This window comes from Pelophylax lessonae (genome assembly GCF_965119305.1).
Source record: "Pelophylax lessonae genome assembly, chromosome: 2".
Taxonomy (NCBI): domain Eukaryota; kingdom Metazoa; phylum Chordata; class Amphibia; order Anura; family Ranidae; genus Pelophylax; species Pelophylax lessonae.
In genome coordinates, this window is record NC_138769.1 from 32,863,259 (window position 1) to 32,885,254 (window position 21,996).

General features: G+C 43.3%; 1 protein-coding gene across 1 annotated transcript in view; it reads left to right on the forward strand.

Moving 5' to 3' along the window:
* The first annotated feature begins 3,628 nt into the window (after window positions 1-3,628).
* The window catches only part of LOC309546122 (galactosylgalactosylxylosylprotein 3-beta-glucuronosyltransferase 1-like), a 299,237-nt gene continuing 280,869 nt past the window's right edge, over window positions 3,629-21,996 (forward strand). The window contains exon 1 of the mRNA XM_082245654.1: window positions 3,629-3,693. The gene's annotated coding sequence lies outside the window, so the exon portion shown is untranslated. The remainder of the gene's footprint in view (window positions 3,694-21,996) is intronic.

Below are 21,996 nucleotides of genomic sequence, written 5' to 3' on the forward strand. Positions count from 1 at the left end.
ACTGTACACCCCACATTTACCTTACTGTCCCCTCACTGTGCACCCTACATTTACCTCACTGTCCCCTCATTGTGCACCCTACATTTACCTCACTGTCCCCTCACAGTGCACTCCACATTTACCTCACTGTCCCCTCAATGTGCACCCCACATTTACCTTACTGTCCCATCACTGTTCACCCCACATGTACCTCACTGTCCCCTCACTGTGCACCCCACATTTACCTCACTGTCCCCCCCACATGTACCTCACTGTCCCCTCACTGTGCACCCCACATTTACCTCACTGTCCCCTCAATGTGCACCCCACATTTACCTTACTGTCCCCTCACTGTGCACCCTACATTTACCTCACTGTCCCCTCATTGTGCGCCCCACACTTACCTCACTGTCCCCTCACGGTAAACCCCACATTTACCTCATTTTCCCCTCACTGTGCACCCAAGATGGACCTTACCTTCTCCTCATTACACATCCCACATATACCTCTCAGTGCACCCCACATTTACCTTACTGTCCACCCACATATACCTCTCAGTGCACCCCACATTTACCTTACTGTCCACCCCACATATACCTCTCAGTGCACCCCACATTTACCTTACTGTCCCCTCACAGTGAACCCCACATTTACCTCACTGTGCACCCCACATTTACCTCACTGTCCCCTCACTCTATGCCTCACATTCACCTCACTGTGCACCCAAGATGGACCTTACTATCTCCTCATTACACATCCCACATATACCTCACTGTGCACCCCACATATTCACCACTGTCCCCTCACTCTATGCCCCCACATTTACCTCACTGTACACCCCAAATTTACCTCACTGTCCCCCTCACTGTGCACCCTACATTTACCTCACTATCCCCTCATTGTGCACCCCACATTTACCTCACTGTCCCCCTCATTGTGCACCCCACACTTACCTCACTGTCCCCTCACTGTGCACCCCACATTTACCTCACTGTCCCCTCACAGTGCACCCCACATTTACCTCACTGTCCCCTCACTGTGCACCCCATATTTACCTCACTGTCCCCCTCATTGTGCACCCCACATTTACCTCACTGTCCCCTCACAGTGCACCCCACATTTACCTCACTGTCCCCTCACTGTGCACCCTACATTTACCTCACTGTCCCCTCACTGTGCACCCTACATTTACCTTACTGTCCCCTCACTGTGCACCCTACATTTACCTCACTGTCCCCTCACTGTGCACCCTACATTTACCTCACTTTCCACTCACTGTGCACCCCACATTTACCTCACTGTCCCCTCACAGTGCACCCCACATTTACCTCACTGTCCCCTCACTGTGCACCCCACATTTACCTCACTGTGCACCCCACATTTACCTCACTTTCCACTCACTGTGCACCCCACATTTACCTCACTGTCCCCTCACTGTGCACCCCACATTTACCTCACTGTCCCCTCAATGTGCACCCCACATTTACCTTACTGTCCCCTCAATGTGCACCCCACATTTACCTTACTGTCCCCTCACTGTGCACCCCACATTTACCTCACTGTCCCCTCATTGTGCGCCCCACACTTACCTCACTGTCCCCTCACGGTAAACCCCACATTTACCTCATTGTCCCCTCACTGTGCACCCAAGATGGACCTTACCTTCTCCTCATTACACATCCCACATATACCTCTCAGTGCACCCCACATTTACCTCACTATGCACCCACATTTACCTCACTGTCCCCTCACTCTACACCCCACATTCACCTCACTGTGCACACAAGATGGACCTTACTGTATCCTCATTACACATTTAACATATACCTCACTGTGCACCCCACATTTACCTCACTGTCCCCTCACTCTATGCCTCACATTCACCTCACTGTGCACCCAAGATGGACCTTACTATCTCCTCATTACACATCCCACATATACCTCACTGTGCACCCCACATTTTCACCACTGTCCCCTCACTCTATGCCCCCACATTTACCTCACTGTACACCCCAAATTTACCACACTGTCCACTCACTGTGCACCCCACATTCACCTCACTGTACACCCCACATTTACTTCACTGTCCCCTCACTGTACACCCCACACTTACCTCACTTTCCCCTCACTGTGCACCCCACATGTACCTCACTGTGCACCCCACATACACCTCACTGTACACCCCACATTTACCTCACTGTCCCCTCACTGTTCACCCCACATGTACCTCACTGTCCCCTCACTGTGCACCCCACACACACCTCACTGTACACCCCACATTTACCTCACTGTCCCCTCACTGTTCACCCCACATGTACCTCATTGTCCCCTCACTGTGCACCCCACATTTACCTCACTGTCCCCTACTGTACACCCCACATTTACCTTACTGTCCCCTCACTGTGCACCCTACATTTACCTCACTGTCCCCTCATTGTGCACCCTACATTTACCTCACTGTCCCCTCACAGTGCACTCCACATTTACCTCACTGTCCCCTCACAGTGCACCCCACATTTACCTCACTGTCCCCTCAACGTGCACCCCACATTTACCTCACTGTCCCCTCAATGTGCACCCCACATTTACCTTACTGTCCCCTCACTGTTCACCCCACATGTACCTCACTGTCCCCTCACTGTGCACCCCACATTTACCTCACTGTCCCCCCCCACATGTACCTCACTGTCCCCTCACTGTGCACCCCACATTTACCTCACTGTCCCCTCAATGTGCACCCCACATTTACCTTACTGTCCCCTCACTGTGCACCCTACATTTACCTCACTGTCCCCTCATTGTGTGCCCCACACTTACCTCACTGTCCCCTCACGGTAAACCCCACATTTACCTCATTTTCCCCTCACTGTGCACCCAAGATGGACCTTACCTTCTCCTCATTACACATCCCACATATACCTCTCAGTGCACCCCACATTTACCTTACTGTCCACCCCACATATACCTCTCAGTGCACCCCACATTTACCTTACTGTCCACCCCACATATACCTCTCAGTGCACCCCACATTTACCTTACTGTCCCCTCAATGTGCACCCCACATTTACCTCACTGGGCACCCCACATTTGCCTCAATGTGCATTCTATCAGCTCCTCACACAGCACACACTCCATGCTCCTCACACAGCACACACTCCATGCTCCTCACACAGCACACACTCCATGCTCCTCACACAGCAGATATCAGCGCCTTTCATTCACACAGACTTTGATCTTTCCTTCAATCTGCAGTTCTGCAAAAAAGAAAAAAATCAGAAAGAAATCCCCAATTTTTTCCTCGTTCGGCTCCCGACAGCCCCCCGGAACCATTTCTCCAATCAGAGCCCAGCACACCCCAACCCTCCCCGCCATTCAGATTTAAATGGAAGGATGTGCATTGTTCTTCTCACACATGAAACAATCTGCGGAGGATTAAGCATCGTTCTCCTCCCTCTCCTCCTCCTCCTCCGAGCGCAGAGACCGGGGCTGTCCGTCCCCGGTGCACCGGCAAAGCGGGAGCCGATCTGGAAGCCGTGCAGGGAATGGAGTGACTCCGGGGACGATGTTTGTGTAAGGAGCCACAGCCGCCCGCCGTTCAATCACACAGCTGTCAGCGGCAGAAGATTTTTTTTCTTTTTATTCCCCCCCTCCACCATCTGTCCTCCTGTGTCTCCGAAACGCTGGGGAGAAAATGCAGCAGCCTCCGTCAGCTAGGTAGGATCGCATGCTTCATGCCATCCCTAGAGGGACGAGGAGGTGTAGATTGCAAGCTCTGCAGGACAGGCGGCTCCATGGCAATACGATGCTGCTATCCAATCCTATGCCCTTCGTGTGAGGCATGCTCTGTATTCTGCAGATAGGTAAAATCCTTACTGCCAGGGTGCAAAAATCTTCACCCCAACCCTGAGATCTGCAAGCCGGAGCGCAGCGTATCTGTATGATGGAATGCCGCTTGTTTTACTGGAAGGCGTTACATTGTTACATATATGCAATGTATTCATTCTGTGTACATAGTGCTGAGAGCCTACATCATTGAATCAGCTACCTCGTACCAGCAGAGCTCACAATCTAATGCCCCAGGACCAATCGCATATACAGATATGTCTATATTGATTGATATCACCTCTTATCACAATCCCTGCACCAGCAGAGCTCACAATCTAATGCCCCAGAACCAATCGCATATAAATATATATCTATATTGATTGCTAAAGAGCTCATAGAGTCTTTTACAACGGTCCCTGCACCACCAGAGCTCACAATCTAATGCCCCAGGACCAATCACATTTACAGATCTATCTATATTGATTGATTTAGAGCTCATAGGATCTAATAACCTCTTTTATCACAGTCCCTGCAACAGCAGAGCTCACAATCTAATGCCCCAGAACCAATCACATATACAGATATGTCTGTATTGATTGATAAAGATCTCATAGGATCTAATAGAGTCTTTTGCCACGGTCCCTGCACCAGCAGAGCTCACAATCTAATGCACCAGAACAAATCACATTTACATATATGGTTGTATTGATTGATAAGGATCTCGTTGAATCTTCTAGAGTCTTAAACCATGGTCCCTGAACAACCAGAGCTTACAATCTAATTCCCAAGAACCAATCACATTTACAGATTTATCTATATTGATTGATAAAGGTCTCATAGGATCCAATAGACTCCTTTACCACAGTCCCTGCACCAGCAGAGCTCACAATCTAATGCCCCAGAACCAATCGCATACACAGATCTATCTATATTGATTCATAAAGAGCTCATAGTATAGAACAGACTCTGTTACCACAGTCCCTGCACCAGCAGAGCTCACAATCAAATGCCCCAGGATCAATCACATTTACAGATATGCTTGTATTGATTGATAAAGATCTCATATGATCTAATAGAGTCTTTTACCACAGTCCCTGCACCAGCAGAGCTCACAATCTAATGCCCCAGAACCAATCACATTTACAGATCTGTCTATATTGATTGATAAAGATCTCATAGGATCTAATGGAATCTTTTACCACAGTCCCTGCAACAGCAGAGCTCACAATCTAATGCCCCAGAACCAATCGCATACACAGATCTATCTATATTGATTGATAAAGAGCTCATAGTATATAACAGACTTTGTTACCACAGTCCCTGCACCAGCAGAGCTCACAATCTAATGCCCCAGGACCAATCACATTTACAGATATGCTTGTATTGATTGATAAAGATCTCATAGGATCTAATAGAGTCTTTTACCACAGTCCCTGCACCAGCAGAGCTCACAATCTAATGCCCCAGAACCAATCACAATTACAGATCTATCTATATTGATAAAGATCTCATAGGATCTAATAAACTCTTTTACCACAGTCCCTGCACCAGCAGAGCTCGCAATCTAATGCCCGAGAACCTAATCGCATACAGATATGTCTATATTGATTGATAAAGATCTCATAGGATCTAATAGACTCCTTTACCACAGTCCCTGCACCAGCAGAGCTCACAATCTAATGCCCCAGAACCAATCACATTTAGCTCATATGATCTAATAGACTCTTTTACTACGGTCCCTGCACCAGCAGAGCTTACAATCTAATGCCCCAGAACCAATCGCATTTACAGATCTGTCTATATTGATTGCTAAAGATCTCATAGGATCTAATATAATCTTTTACCACAGTCACTGCACCAGCAGAGCTCACAATCTAATGCCCCTGAACCAATCACATTTACAGATATGTATATAATGATTGATAAAGAGCTCATAGGATATACAAGACTCTTTTACCACAGTCCCTGCACCAGCAAAGCTCACAATCTAATGCCCCAGAACCAATCACATTTACAGATCTATCTATATTGATTGATAAAGATCTCATAGGATCTAATGAACTCTTTTACCACAGTCCCTGCACCAGCAGAGCTTACAATCTAATGCCCCAGAACCAATCACAATTACAGATATATCTATAATGATTGATAAAGATCTCATAGGATCTTATAGTCTTTTATTATAGTCACTGCACCAGCAGAGCTTACAATCTAATACCCCAGAACCAATGGCATTTACAGATATGTCTATATTGATTGATAAAGATCTCGTAGGATCTAATGAACTCTTTTACCACAGTCCCTGCACCAGCAGAGCTCACAATCGAATGCCCCAGAACCAATCACATTTAGCTCATATGATCGAATAGACTCTTTTACAACGGTCCCTGCACCAGCAGAGCTCACAATCTAATGCCCCAGAACCAATTGCATTTACAGATATATCTATATTGACTGATAAAGATCTCATAGGATCTAATAGTCTTTTATTACAGTCCCTGCACCAGCAGAGCTTGCAATCTAATGCCCCAGAACCAATCCCATTTACCTATATGGTTGTATTGATTGATAAGGATCTCGTTAAATCTGCTAGTCTTAAACCATGGTCCCTGAACAACCAGAGCTTACAATCTAATTCCTCAGAACCAATCACATTTACAGATATATCTATATTGATTGATAAAGATCTCATAGGATCTAATAGAGTCTTTTACCACAGTCCCTGCACCAGCAGAGCTCACAATCTAATGCCCCAGAACCAATTACATGAACAGATGTGTCTGTATTGATCGATAAAGATCTCATGGGATCTAATAGAGTCTTTTACCATGGTACCTGCACCAGCAAAGCTTACAATCTACTGCCCCAGACACAGTCACATTCATGTCTATTGATAAAGATCTGACCCAGTCGGCATCATTTTATAAAGTGCATAGTATATATTACCACTTGCATGTGCCATGGTGGCTGCATTGGGAAGGTTACATTGAGTCATTCACTTTGGTCCCTGCACCATCAGAGCTTACACTCTAATGCCCCAGAACCAATCACATTTATAGATACATTTATATTGACTGATAACAATGTAAGAGGATCTAATAGTCTTTTACTACGGTACCTGCACCAGTAGAGCTTACACTCTAATGCCCCAGAAACAATCGCATTTACGTATATGGTTGTATTGCTTGACGAGGGTCTCATTGAATCTGTTAGAGTCTTATACTATGCTCCCTGAACCAGAAGAGCTTACAATCTAATTACCCAGAATCAATCACATTTACAGATATGTCTATATTGATTGATAAAGATCTCATATGATCTAATAGACTCTTTTACCACAGTCCCTCCACCAGCAGAACTTACAGTCTAATGCCTCAGAACAATTTAATTTACAGATGTCTATATTACTTAACAAAGATCTTATATGATCTAATAGAGCCTTTTACCACGGTCCCTGCACCAGCAAAGCTTACAATCTAATGCCCCAGAACCAAGCGCATTTACAGATATGTATATATTAATTTATAGGGATCTCATAGGATCTGATAGAGTCTTTTACCATGATACCGGCACCAGCAGAGCTTACGCTCTAATGCCCCAGACACAATCATATTTATGTCTATATTGATTGATAAAGATCTGACCCAGTCTGCATCATCATATGAAGTACATATTACCATTTCCATGTGCCATTTTGGCTGCCTTGGGAAGGGTACATTGAGTTCTTCACTTCGTCCCTGCACCATCAGAGCTTACAATTGAATGCCCCAGACACAGTCACATTTATGTATATGCCTGTTTTGATTGATCCTACATTGTCTGCATCATTTTATGAAATACATATTACAATTGTCATATGTCTTGGTGTCAACAGAGCTTACAGTCTTCTATGTCTATATCGATTCATAAGGACCTGGCGTAGTCTGCGTCAATTTATGAAGTATATATAACCATTACGTGTGCCTTTTGTGAATGGAGCTTACAATCAAATGCTGCAGAGACAGTCACATTTATGTATATATCTTTATCTATTGATAAGGAACTGGGAGGAGATACATTGGGGTACAATAATCAATTGATAAGGATCTATTCTAGGAACTTAGCATACATTGAGTACATTCATCTCAGCACCAGGGAAGCTTACAATCTAATGCCGCAGACACAGTCACAATTTCTGCAGTTGGAAGGGTACGTTGAGTCATTGACTACAGTCCCTGCACCAGCAGAGCTTACAATCCAATGCCACAGACACAGCCACAATTTATGCAGTTGGAAGGGCACATTGAGTAGTCCCTGCACCAGCAGAGCTTACAATCTAATGCCGCAGACACAGTCACAATTTCTGCAGTTGGAAGGGTACATTGAGTAGTCCCTGCACCAGCAGAGCTTACAATCTAATGCCGCAGACACAGTCACAATTTCTGCAGTTGGAAGGGTACATTGAGTAGTCCCTGCACCAGCAGAGCTTACAATCTAATGCCGCAGACACAGTCACAATTTCTGCAGTTGGAAGGGTACATTGAGTAGTCCCTGCACCAGCAGAGCTTACAATCTAATGCCGCAGACACAGTCACAATTTATGCAGTTGGAAGGGTACATTGAGTAGTCCCTGCACCAGCAGAGCTTACAATCTAATGCCGCAGACACAGTCACAATCAGGTAGACTGTATGGGGCCCTGTGATTTCTAACAGCGGCCCTGCATTCATTTACTGTATGCCTTGATGGCTGCATTGAGAAGGGTACATTGAGTCATTCACCTCCATCCCTGCACCAGCGAAGCTTACAATCTATTGCCCCAGACACAGTCACATTTATGCATATGTCTGTATTGATTGATAAGGATCTCATAGAATCTAATTGAGTCTTTTGCCACGGTCCCTGCACCAACAGAGCTTACAATCTAATGCCCCAGACACAATCTGCATCATTTTATAAAGTACATACAGTATAATCCTTTACATGTGCCTTTGTGGCTGCATTGGGAAGGGTACACCAGCATTAGAAAGGTCCCTGCACCAGCAGAGCTTACAATCTAATGCAGGGGTCTCAAACTGATGGCCCTCCAGCTGTTGCAGAACTACAATTCCCATTAAGTCATTGCAAGGCTGACAGTAAGGCCCTTTTCATACGGGCTTTCCGATCAGGTCTGCCTGTCAGTTTTTCAGGTGGATCTGATCGGATGTTCTATTCACCCCCTACATGGAGTAGCGGATGTCAGCGGTGATATGTCCGCTGACATCTGCTGCTATCCAATCCGATCCTGTTCATGAAATCCAGACGGATGGTAACCCTATTTTGCATCCGTCTGATGGATGAGATGGAGTGAAAACGGACAGGCGGTCTGATTTTATCCGATCTCCCCATAGAGGAGAGCGGGGCTCTGACAGGTCAGTCTCAGCACAGTGAGCGGAGATGGACCTGTCATCCACCTGCTCAGCGGGGATCAGCGGATCGATCCCCCGTTGAGCAAAACGGAGTCCGCCTCGGCAGAACGCCCGTGTGAAGGGACACTTACAAGCATGACTCTCATAGGCAAAGGCATGATGGGACTTGTAGTTCCCCAACAGCTGGAGGGCCGCCAGTTTGAGACCCCTAATCTAATGCCTCAACCACATTTACATCTGAATTCATATCAATTGATAGGGATCTGACATGGTCTTCATCACTTTATAAAGTACATAGAACAAGTTTTATGTGACTTTGGTGTTAATTTACTAAAGGCAAACAGACTGTGCACTTTGCAAAGTGCAGTTGCACTCTGAAAGGGCATTTGCTCCAGAGCTTAGTAAATGAGCAGAACATCTGCTGACTTCCATCATCCAATCATGTGCAAAAAAATGCTGTTTTTTTAACTGGTTGCCGACCACACGCCGCCTATATACTGCGGTAGTGTGGCTCTCCCAGGCAAACCGACGAAGGTCTACGTCGGATGCGCGCCTGCAGCTAGGGGGCAAGCGTGCGCTGCCGGCGGTGGGCACCCGTCAGCGGGAAAGCCGATGCATGGGGCAGGAGGGTCCGCCGCCGGGAACCCGCGATCGCTCCCCGCAGAGAGAGAAGAACGGTCGGCTGTTGTAAACACATCTGACCGTTCTTCTACCTGGAATGATCAGAGCGCCTGTGATCCTTCTATATAAGAACACAGGTCTCTATGGTCATTCCACAAGCCACGCCCCCGCACAGTTAGAAACACGCCCCTAGGTACACATTTAACCCCTTGATCACCCACAATGTTAACCCCTTCCCTGCCAGTGCCATTATTACAGCAACAGTGCATATTTTTAGCACTGATTACTGTAGTAATGTCACTGGTCCCCCCAAAAGTGTCAAAAATGTCAGTTAGGGGTCCGATCGGTCTGCCGCAGTGTCGCAGTCACGCAAAAATTTGCAGATCACCGCCATTACTAGTAAAAAAAAAAAAACAATAAAAATGACATAAATCTTTCCCGTAGTTTGTAGATGCGATAACTTTTCTGCAATCCAATCAAAATACGCTTATTGCAATTTTTTTTTACCAAAAATATGTAGCAGAAAACAAATTGGCCTAAAATGTTAACCACTTAAGCCCCGGAAGATTTTACCCCCTTCCTGACCAGGGCCTATTTTGCGATTCGGCACTGCGTAAATTTAACGGAAAATTGCGTGGTCGTGCGACGCTGCACCTAAACAAATTTGATGTCCTTTTTTTCCCACAAACAGAGCTTTCTTTTGGTGGTATTTGATCACCTGTGCGATTTTTTGATCATGCGCTATAAACAAAAAAAGAGTGTAAATTTTGCAAAAATAACAATATTTTTCACATTTTTTTATATCAAATTCCCCAAAAAAAATAAATGTAAAAATCAAAATTTTTTAACATTTTCGGCCAATTTGTTTTCTGCTACATATGTTTGGTAAAAAAAAAATCGCAAAAAGCGTATTTTGATTGGTTTGCGCAAAAGTTATCGCGTTTACTAACAAAGGGAAAGATTTTTGTCATTTTTGTTGTTTTTTTTTAAACGCATAATGGTGCCGATCTGCGATTTTTTTTGCGGGACTGCAACATTGCGGCGGACAGATCGGACCCTTGACTGACATTTTTGACACTTTTGGGGTTACCAGGGACATTACTGCAGTAATCAGTGCTATACATATGCACTGTTACTGCAAAATGACACTGGTAGTGAAGGGGTTAACTTTATTTGAGAGGGAGGGGCTGTGTGTGTCCCTAGGGGCGTGATTCTAACTGTGATTGGCTGTGGCTTGAGCTGTAGAAACAGTGATCAACGGTCCTACATAATAGAACCGTATGATCACTGTTTCTACACAGGGGAGAATGACAGGCGGCTTGTTTACATCAGCCGCCTGCCTTTCTCCCTCTGCACCGACGATCGGGTCCGCCGGTCACACGCGCGGGGGGGTCCGTGACCACGCGGGAGCGCGCCTCCGGGGGCGCGCGGGAGCTCCCTAGACCCTCACAGGCTGGTGACGTAGATCTACGTCACTCTGCCTGTGAGGGGCTGACTGCCGCAGTAAATATACTGTGCGCAGTCGGCAAGTGGTTAAAGAATTTTGGTTTTTAAATTTTTTTTTTGGGAATGTTATATAGCAGAATGTAAAAAATAGTGTGTTTTTTTTTTTTTCAGAATTGTCGCTTTTTTTGTTTATAGCGCAAAAAAAAAAAAAAAAAAAAAAAAATCGCAGAGGTGATCAAATACCACCAAAAGAAAGCTCTATTTCTGGGAAAAAAAGGACATAAATTTTATTTAGGTACAGCGTCGCACGACTGCGCAATTGTCCAATAAAGTAACGCAGTGCCGAATAGCAAAATATGGCCTGGTCATTAACGGGGGAAAATCTTCCGGTCCAGAAGTGGTTAAGTTTCCTTGGACGTGATTGGGTATTCTTTGCAAAGTGAAACTTTTCCTCATTTACTAAGCTTTGAAGAAACTGCACTTTGCAAAGTGCACAGTCTATTTGCCTTTAGTAAATCAACCCCATAGTGTCAGGTGAGCTTACAATCTAATAAACCAAACACATGCACATACTCTATGTATTTATTTCCATATCTGTATCGATTGGTTAAGGATCTGACATAGTCTGCATTATTTATATTGTATATCGGATTCACATGGACATATAAGAACATATCGACTGATATGGATATGACTTAGTCTGCTTTATAAAGGACATATAACTATTTTTAGGTTCTTTTGTGTCAGCAGAGCTTGCAATCTTATCCCCGAATACAGAGACATTTGTCTTTATTTCTATGTCTATATTATCTATTGATAAGGATCTGCCGTAGTCTGCAATATAAAGTCCATATAGCAATTTCTATCTTGCTTTCTGTCAGCAGAGCTTGCAATCTAATACCCCAAACAGAGTGACATTTGTATTTATTTTTATGTCTATATTGATAAGGATCTGACATGGTTTGCATCATTTTATAAAGTATATATAATATAAGTGTATGTAACGATTACATGTGCATTTGTGTCTGCGGAGCTTACAATCTGATGTCTCAGTGACTGTCACTTTTATTTATACAAGTATGTCTGTATTGATTGATAAGCATCTGACTTATGGTGGCCATACAGGATTTGATTTTTATTATTATACGATCAAAGTGCGATTTGATCACAACGATTGAATATGAGCCATGACTTCTCCTCTGATCCATTTAGATTCGGTTTAGATCAGATTCAATTAAGTCAATCAGCCAGGGTGGAAAATTATCGATTGTTTTGCAACCATTAGCAGCACTGAAATTCTTTGGTCATGCATTTAATTTTATTTCGATCAATCAGTTTATGAATTTGCACGGTTGAAACAGAGATACGATCAATATCGTACGATTGTATCGTCCAAACTATCGATTAAAACCAATTTTCCTGTGTGTGGCCTGTTGACTATAGCAAGAATAGTCCTATCGGGAGGGATCGATCAGAAAAAGAAAAAAATTGATAATTTATCAAAGTGTGTTTGGGCACCAATATAAAGTACCTATAACAGGTTCCATGTTCCTTTGTGCCAGCAGAGCTTACAATCTATCACATAAAAAAGAAGAAAGCAGCGCTTTTTTATGTACTTTTTGTGTTTGTATATTCACACATATTGCACGCTGCTTTTCCAGACCACCTAAGCGCTGACAGCTGACATTTTAGATTACAATCTAATACCCCAAGCACAGTAACAGTTGTATTTGTCTTGTCTGTGTTGGTTGATAAGGTTCCGATGAGGACTGAAACATTTTATAAAGTACATAAAACCAATACTTCTGCCTTTGTGTCAGTGGAGCTTACAATCTAATTCCTTAATCACTGTCACTTGTATTTGTTATTATATTTTTTCTTTTCTTTGATAAGAATCTGACATTGCTTATATATATATTATATTTGCATATATTGATTTATAACATTAATCAATATATTGATTAATAACTGATTATTAATATTATATTTGTATATTTTTTTATATTTTATTACATTACATTTTTTTATATTTTATAAAATATATTATTGTTTTATACATTGGTTATTAATAATAATAGTTGATTATTAATATTATATTTTTATTTATTTATTTTACATTTATTTTTTTCTTATATGTTATCATATATATTATATTTTTATATATTGGTTGTTAATAATATTAATAATTAATGAATGATGTTATATTTTTATATATGTATTTTACATTGTATTATTTCCTATTTTTTATATTATATGTCATATTTTGCTGTTTATATATTGATTATTATTATTATTATTTTTAATAATATTATTATGATCAAGTACATATAACCATTATGTATATAAGAAAGATAGATAGATAGATAGATAGATAGATAGATAGATAGATAGATAGATAGATAGATAGATAGATAGATAATGTGTATCTATATCAGAAGATAATGACCTGGCATAGTCTGCATCATTTAATAAGAAAAAAAAATTATATATATACAGTGCCTTGCGAACGTATTCGGCCCCCTTGAACTTTTCAACCTTTTGCCACTTTTCAGGCTTCAAACATAAAGATATAAAACTGTAATTTTTTGTGAAGAATCAACAACAAGTGGGACACAGTCATGAAGTGGAACAAAATTTATTGGATATTTCAAACTTTTTTAACAAATAAAAAACTGAAAAATTGGGCGTGCAAAATTATTCAGCCCCCTTAAGTTAATACTTTGTAGCGTCACCTTTTGCTGCGATTACAGCTGTAAGTCGCTTGGGGAATGTCTCTATCAGTTTTGCACATCGAGAGACTGAAATTTGTGCCCATTCCTCCTTGCAAAACAGCTTGAGCTCAGTGAGGTTGGATGGAGAGCGTTTGTGAACAGCAGTTTTCAGTTCTTTCCACAGATTCTCGATTGGATTCAGGTCTGGACTTTGACTTGGCCATTCTAACACCCGGATATGTTTATTTGTGAACCATTCCATTGTAGATTTTGCTTTATGTTTTGGATCATTGTCTTGTTGGAAGACAAATCTCCGTCCCAGTCTCAGGTCTTTTGCAGACTCCCTCAGGTTTTCTTCCAGAATGGTCCTGTATTTGGCTCCATCCATCTTCCCATCACTTTTAACCTTCCCTGTCCCTGCTGAAGAAAAGCAGGCCCAAACCATGATGCTGCCACCACCATGTTTGACAGTGGGGATGGTGAGTTCAGGGTGATGAGCTGTGTTGCTTTTACGCCAAAACATAACGTTTTGCATTGTTGCCAAAAAGTTCGATTTTGGTTTCATCTGACCAGAGCACCTTCTTCCACATGTTTGGTGTCTCCCAGGTGGCTTGTGGCAAACTTTAAACTACACTTTTTATGGATATCTTTAAGAAATGGCTTTCTTCTTGCCACTCTTCCATAAAGGCCAGATTTGTGCAGTATACGACTGATTGTTGTCCTATGGACAGAGTCTCCCACCTCAGCTGTAGATCTCTGCAGTTCATCCAGAGTGATCATGGGCCTCTTGGCTGCATCTCTGATCAGTCTTCTCCTTGTATGAGCTGAAAGTTTAGAGGGACGGCCAGGTCTTCGTAGATTTGCAGTGGTCTGATACTCCTCCCATTTCAATATTATCGCTTGCACAGTGCTCCTTGGGATGTTTAACCACTTACCGCATACTAACGTAGGTCTACGTCGGTAAACTTTGCGGTAGTGTACCGGGATGATGCCTCTAGCTAGAGGCACCATCCCGGTACCGTGGTTTAGAGCCGACGGTTGGCTTTCCGTCGGTACCGACCGATGCGGCTCGGGAGCCGCTCGATCGGTACCCGGGGGGGCGGGAGGGGACGTCCCCCCCTCCCGCCGCCTTCCGTGGCTTTGCCCGGGGCTCCCGTTCCACCGGGAGCCCCGAGCACCCAGCCGGCACGTCCGCCGGCTGGATGGAGTCCCGATGAATGCCGGAAACGGCATCGATCGGGTCTCCGATGACGTAACCCGGAGGCGGCGTCCATGACGTCACTTCCGGGTTACTGTGCTGCAAAAGGCGGCAAATTTGAAAAACGGCTGTATGCAAAAATGCTGTTTTTGGAGTTTTGCATACAGGGAAGTGTAGTGGAGGGGTCTAGGGTCTTTTAGACCCTCGATCCCTCCATAAAGTGTACCTGTCACTACATATTGGTGTCACAAGGGATGTTTACATTGCTTGTGACAGCAATAAAAGTGATCAGATTTTTTTTTTTTTAAAAACTTTAATAAAGTTAAAAAAATAAATAAAATAAATGGGAAAAAAAAAAAAAAAATTTAGCCGCCCCCGTCACCGTTATCTCGCGCACAAAAAAAAACGTATACGGAAGTCGAGCCGCAAATGAAATCGCTGTTCAAACCACACATGTGAGGTATCGCCGCGATCGCCAGAGCGTGAGCAATAATTTAAAAAAAAGAGCTACACTCTAACTCAAAACTGGTAACCGTTAAATAAATTTAAAGCGTCGCAGATTGAGATCTCTATTGACCGTAGTTTGTCGCGATCCCACGGGGGGGGGGGGGGGCGCAATTTTAAACCGTAACATGTTGGGTATCTATTTACTCGGCGTGACATGTTCTTTCACAATATACAAAAAAAATGGGCTAACTTTACTGTTTAGTATTTTTTAAAATTAGTGAAATGTGATTTTTCAAAAATTTTCCAAAAAAATGGCGCTTTAAAGACCGCTGCGCAAATACCGCGTGATAAAAAATATTACAATGACCGACATTTTATTCTCCAGAGTCTTTGCTAAAAAAATATATATAATGTTTGGGGATTCTAAGTAGTTTTCTAGGAAAAAATACTGATTTAAACTTGTAAACAAAAAGTGTCCGAAATAGGGCTGGGGCTTAAGTGGTTAAAGCTTGGGAAATCTTTTTGTATCCAAATCCGGCTTTAAACTTCTCCACAACAGTATCTCGGACCTGCCTGGTGTGTTCCTTGTTCTTCATGATGCTCTCTGCGCTTTAGACCCGGTTCACACTCATGCGAGTGCCGGGTTCGCATGTAATGTCGGAGCGCACTGCTCCGACATTACATGCGATCAGCTGTGCGGTGCGAGTTTAGCCATACAGTTTGTATGGCTAAATTCGCATCGCACCCGGTGCAAACACGCACAGGAGGCATTTTTGCAGCCGCATCAGGATCGGATCGCACAGCGGTTCACACTTGTGCGATCCCATCCTGTGCGAACTGCACGATCGCACTGCGATATGCGATCAAACTGGGGGTGTCGTTAAGATTACATTGACACCCCCAGCGTATCGCATATGGCAGTGTGAACTGCCGGGGGTGCGTGTGCGATGCGGGAAAAGGCTGCGAATTCGCAGCCTTCCCGCATCGCAATAGTGTGACCCGAGCCTTAAACGGACCTCTGAGACTATCACAGTGCAGGTGCATTTATACGGAGACTTGATTACACACAGGTGGATTCTATTTATCATCATTAGTCATTTAGGTCAACATTGGATCATTCAGAGATCCTCACTGAACTTCTGGAGAGAGTTTGCTGCACTGAAAGTAAAGGTGCTGAATAATTTTGCACGCCCAATTTTTCAGTTTTTTATTTGTTAACAAAGTTTGAAATATCCAATAAATTTCGTTCCACTTCATGACTGTGTCCCACTAAAAAATTACAGTTTTATATCTTTATGTTTAAAGCCTGAAATGTGGCAAAAGGTCAAAAAGTTCAAGGGGGCTGAATACTTTCGCAAGGCACTGTGTATATATATATATCTGCCTTGCTTATCATCAATATTGATTATTGGAAATAATAATATTTTATTATTAATATTCTTTTTTTAAATATTTATTTTATATGTTATTATTTTATATTATATATTATATTTGCATATATTGATTAATAACATTAATCAATATATTGATTAATAACATTAATAACTAATTATTAATATTATGTTTGTATATATTTTTTTATATTTTATTAATATAAAATATATTATTGTTTTATACATTGGTTATTAATATTAATAATTGATTATTAATATTTGATTTTTATTTATTTTACATTTATTTTATATTTTATAATAAATATATATATATATATATATATATATATTCATTACATTTTTATATATTGTTTGCTAATAATATAATTAATTAATGAATGATATTATATTTTTATATATGTATTTTATTATTTGCTATTTTTTTTATATTATGTGTTATATTTTGCTTTTTATATAATGATGATTATTATTATTAATATTATTAATAATAATAATAATAATTGATGATTTATATTATATTTTTATTTAATAATAATATTAATATTTGATTATGAATATTACATTTTGTATAATTCTGCAGCTCTTTACAGTATATACAGTATGTCCTGAGAGCAGCATACTGCCACCACTTATATATTTTATTGTTTTACATAATTAATATATTCCAACAAATTTTACAGAGTGCTATCAGTCGCTGCCCCACTGGAGCTTACAATCTAATGTCAGTCCCATAGCAGTATAGACCCAAGCAGTGTTCTTGGCGTTGGTTTATATGGCGCTGATATATTCTGCAGAGGATATTGGAGTGTTTAGAGGAAAACTCACACAAACATGGGAGGAACATACAAACTCTGTATAGACGGAGAACTGGTTGGAGGTGATTCTGGAACCTCTGTGCAATGCTTGCATCAGGATGTGTAATACCACAAGTGACAAAAAATTAGATAAAAGAAAAAGAAGTGATTAATATTTAGCTCCAGTTTAAAGATTTTTCACTGCAGCATTTTTCCTGCCACTAGATGTCCTCGGTATTACATTGAGTATCATTCAGCCCACCTACACTGAGCCCAGGTCATCCTGGTCCCGCCCCCATCCTGTTTCTGTCACCCTGCTCTCTCTTCCTGTCAGCACCATCCCACCATCCCTCTGCTGAGTTCTTGGGTCTGTACACCTGCTGTGCCCATTAGAGGGGCTCCCACCATCCCTATGCTGAGTTCCCAGGTCTGTACACCTGTTGTGCCCATTATGAGGGGTTCCCAGCACATCAGACTAGAGTCCAAGTAAGCTCTTCTACAGTGCACATGTGCAGACAAGGAGCATGCTGACAGTAGGAAAGTAATGGAGCAGCAGAGGGATGACTTTTATCATGTTCTAAGGCCCCTTCACTGTCCAATCTGCAGAGGCATACCGGCCCCTTGTGGTTCCAGCTATTGCCAGGGAAAACAAGCCCTGGGTAACCCCTATAGCTATAGTCATGATGGAGAAATTCATTCTCAAAGTTTTCAGCAGAAGCACTGGAGTTATCGAAGTTGTTCTCTAAACCAGTGGTCCCCAGCCCTTTCCGAACTCACAGAACACTAAACTGACAATTTTGAATTACCCGGATCGCTAACGTGAATTTTGCATGCCTTTTATACATAATGCTCTGGCTCCCTCCCCCCCCCCCCCTCCCCCTGGATCACCCTGCTGGCTTATACTCACAATGTTTCAGCTCTCTGCACCCTCTCCACCATTGATCATACTGCTGCCTTATACACACAATTCTCCAGCTCTCTGCCCCCAATCCCCCGGATCACACTGCTTATACACACAATGCTCTGGCTCTCTGCTCCCCTCCCTCTAGATCACACTGCTGCCTTAAACACAATGCTCCAGCTCTCTGCCCCTTCCCTCTGGATCACACTGCTGCCTTATACACACAATGCTCCGGCTCTCTGCCCCCCTCTCTCTGGATCACACTGCTGCCTTATACACACAATGCTCTGACTCTCTGCCCCCCTCCCGGATCAGACTGCTGCCTTATACACACAATGCTCCAACTATCTGCCCCCTCCCCTTGGATTACACTGCTGCCTTATACACACAATGCTCCGGCTCTCTGTCCTCTCCCCCTGGTTTACACTGTTGCCTTATACACACAATGCTCCGGCTCTTTGCCCCACTCCCCCTGGATCACACTGCTGCCTTATACACACAATGCTCCGACTCTCTGCCCCCCTCCCGGATCAGACTGCTGCCTTATACACACAGTGCTCTGACTCTCTGCCCTCCTCACCCTCGATCTCACTTCTACCTTAAACACAATGCTCCGGCTCTCTGCCCTCTCCCCCTGGTTTACACTGCTGCCTTATACACACAATGCTCTGACTCTCTACCCCACTCCCCCTGGATCACACTGCTGCCTTATACACACAATGCTCTGCCTCTCTGCCCCACTTCCCCTGGATCACACTTCTGCCTTATACACACAATGCTCCGACTCTCTGCCCCCCTCCCAGATCAGACTGCTGCCTTATACACATAATGCTCTGGCTCTCTGCCCCCTCCCCTTGGATAACTTTGCTGCCTTATATACACAATGCTACCGCTCTCTGCCCCCTTCCCCCCCACTGCTACCTTACACAGAGTCATCATTGGATCTCACTTCCTTATCCAGCCATGTGCTCAAGCTCCGTGCTCCCTCCCACAGTCTGTGAAGAGCGCTGCCATTGGAAGTCCACCTCCCGCTCTCTGCACTACTCCTGGTGCCTCCCTCACAGGAGCCAGAACTACAAAGGAGACATCAGGTATCAATGTGCGATGACAGTATTGAGAACAACACTGGAAATAACATTGGGCGGTATACAACCGCCACAATGTTGACTTTTGGCAGAACCCCTGGGGACCACCAAAATTTTCTCGTGGACCATGGACCACCGGTTGGCAACAAAGCTCAAATTCCCCTGCTCATTCCTACAGCAGTGACTCAGTAGCCATTCTAAACATTTACACCTTGGTCTGAGCAGTAACTAAGCAGCTCAGCTCCACCTGGCCCCCTCCCATTTAGAGAATCCCCTGCTCCCACCTCCCATCAGGAGCTTAAAAACTAAGCACACTCTGCTCCCCCTCTCAGCAGTGACTCAACAGCTCAGCTTCCCCTCCCATTAGTGGCTTAGTAGCTCAGCTCTCCCTTTTACCCCCCCCCCCCCAAGTGTTTAGTCTAGTTTGGTAGCAGAAGCCTCCCAAGTTGCCTACATCCTGACCAGTGAAAACTACTGCCAGGCTGCCCATGCCTACACGTTAACGCCCAAAGACTTAAATGTGTAATTTCTCCTTCAGTACAGTTACCTCCCATTCAGGTCTATGGGACATTAGTCCACAGTCACGGGCACTAGATTTTTTCTAGCCGGGATGTGGACAATGGAGATGGTCATCACCATTAGAAGAGGTAAGGGTGGGGGTGGAGGGGTTCAGCTTTCTGTATTTAGAGGGCTGCAGAGGAGGGCTGCGGGGTTTTAACATAAACTGAACCTGTCCTTTAAAAATACTACAGTATTACAATCTTGGCCCTGCTTTCACCAGCTCACACTCTGAGCCGTTCTGAAAATGAGACATCTGTAGGGATTTAGGTAGGGGCTCATCCAAGCACACCAGATAAATTCCAGGATGAAAATTAAAGCCACTCAGCGGGTTGGCTTTATCCCCCGAGGAAAAGAAACTGCAAAATATTCATGTTTAACTGGAATGTCCTTTTAATTATTATACGTGTATAGATTTGCATGGAATTAGTTATGTAAGCTGACTACAATCATTGGGGTTTTGTAATCATCACAGAATGTGGCCCCGTCCTTTCCTTTGTGAGCTGGTTTTTAATAATGTGGAAATCACCCGGCTACATGTAAGAAGTCAGAGCTTGTGTATTGTCAGCCTGTTCTTACACATTGTAAACCGCCTCGGATTATGCATCCAACGCGTTTTGTCATTTTATCTAAAGTGAAAGGTGATTTATTTATATATATATATATATATATATTTTTTTTAATATATATTTATAAAGGTATTTATATATTTGTGTGTGTATTTATTCTTCTTTCTTTTATATATATATATACACTATATTACCAAAAGTATTGTGACGCCTGCCTTTACACACACATGAACTTTAATGGCATCCCACTCTTAGTCCGTAGGGTTCAATATTGAGTTGGCCCACCCTTTGCAGCTATAACAGCTTCAACTCTTCTGGGATGGCTGTCCACAAGGTTTAGAAGTGTGTCTCTTCCAGAGGCGCATTTGTGATGTCAGGCACTAATGTTGGAGAGAAGGCCTGTCTCGCAGTCTCCGCTCTAATTCATCCCAAAGGTGTTCTATCGGGTTAAGGTCAGGACTCTGTGCAGACTAGTCAAGTTCCTCCACCCCAAACTCGTCCACCTGCAGTGGAGAATTTAGACTTCGTCTGCCTAAAAACTGGATCTGGACTATCCTGAGGTAACACCCCCCCCCCCCCATCGCCTGATTTGCCACTAGAATGAGGACTTTTTACACATGGATCCCAAACTTTGGGCCCCACAGTTTAGGGGTACCTTGTTTATGCTGAGATTGTTCATTGAAGTTACTATGCCCCATATGACATTGGTTCTATTGTCTTCAGTCATCGTCCATTCATGAGTTAAACCAAGCGTCTCAATCACATCCATTCCAATGATCACCCAATGTCTACAAAACACTTTCAATTATGGCTACAAATGTAGATCAGGAATGGCTTGTATTGGGCAGTTGATTGGCATTGAACTTCAGGGAAGGAAAAATGCAGCTCCACTGCAAGGGTTAAATATTTGTTGAGGTCTAGCAGTCCGCAAAAGGCAGTTGTCCCTACCTGATTCTCCACTCCCCCAGGCGTCCTCCAATCACGCAGTTTATCCTCCAGATCCTCTGACATCATCAAGCACAAACCAGAGCCCATTGTCCTGCATTAGACTTGACGGACAGTCCGCTGCTGGAGAGTAGGGGA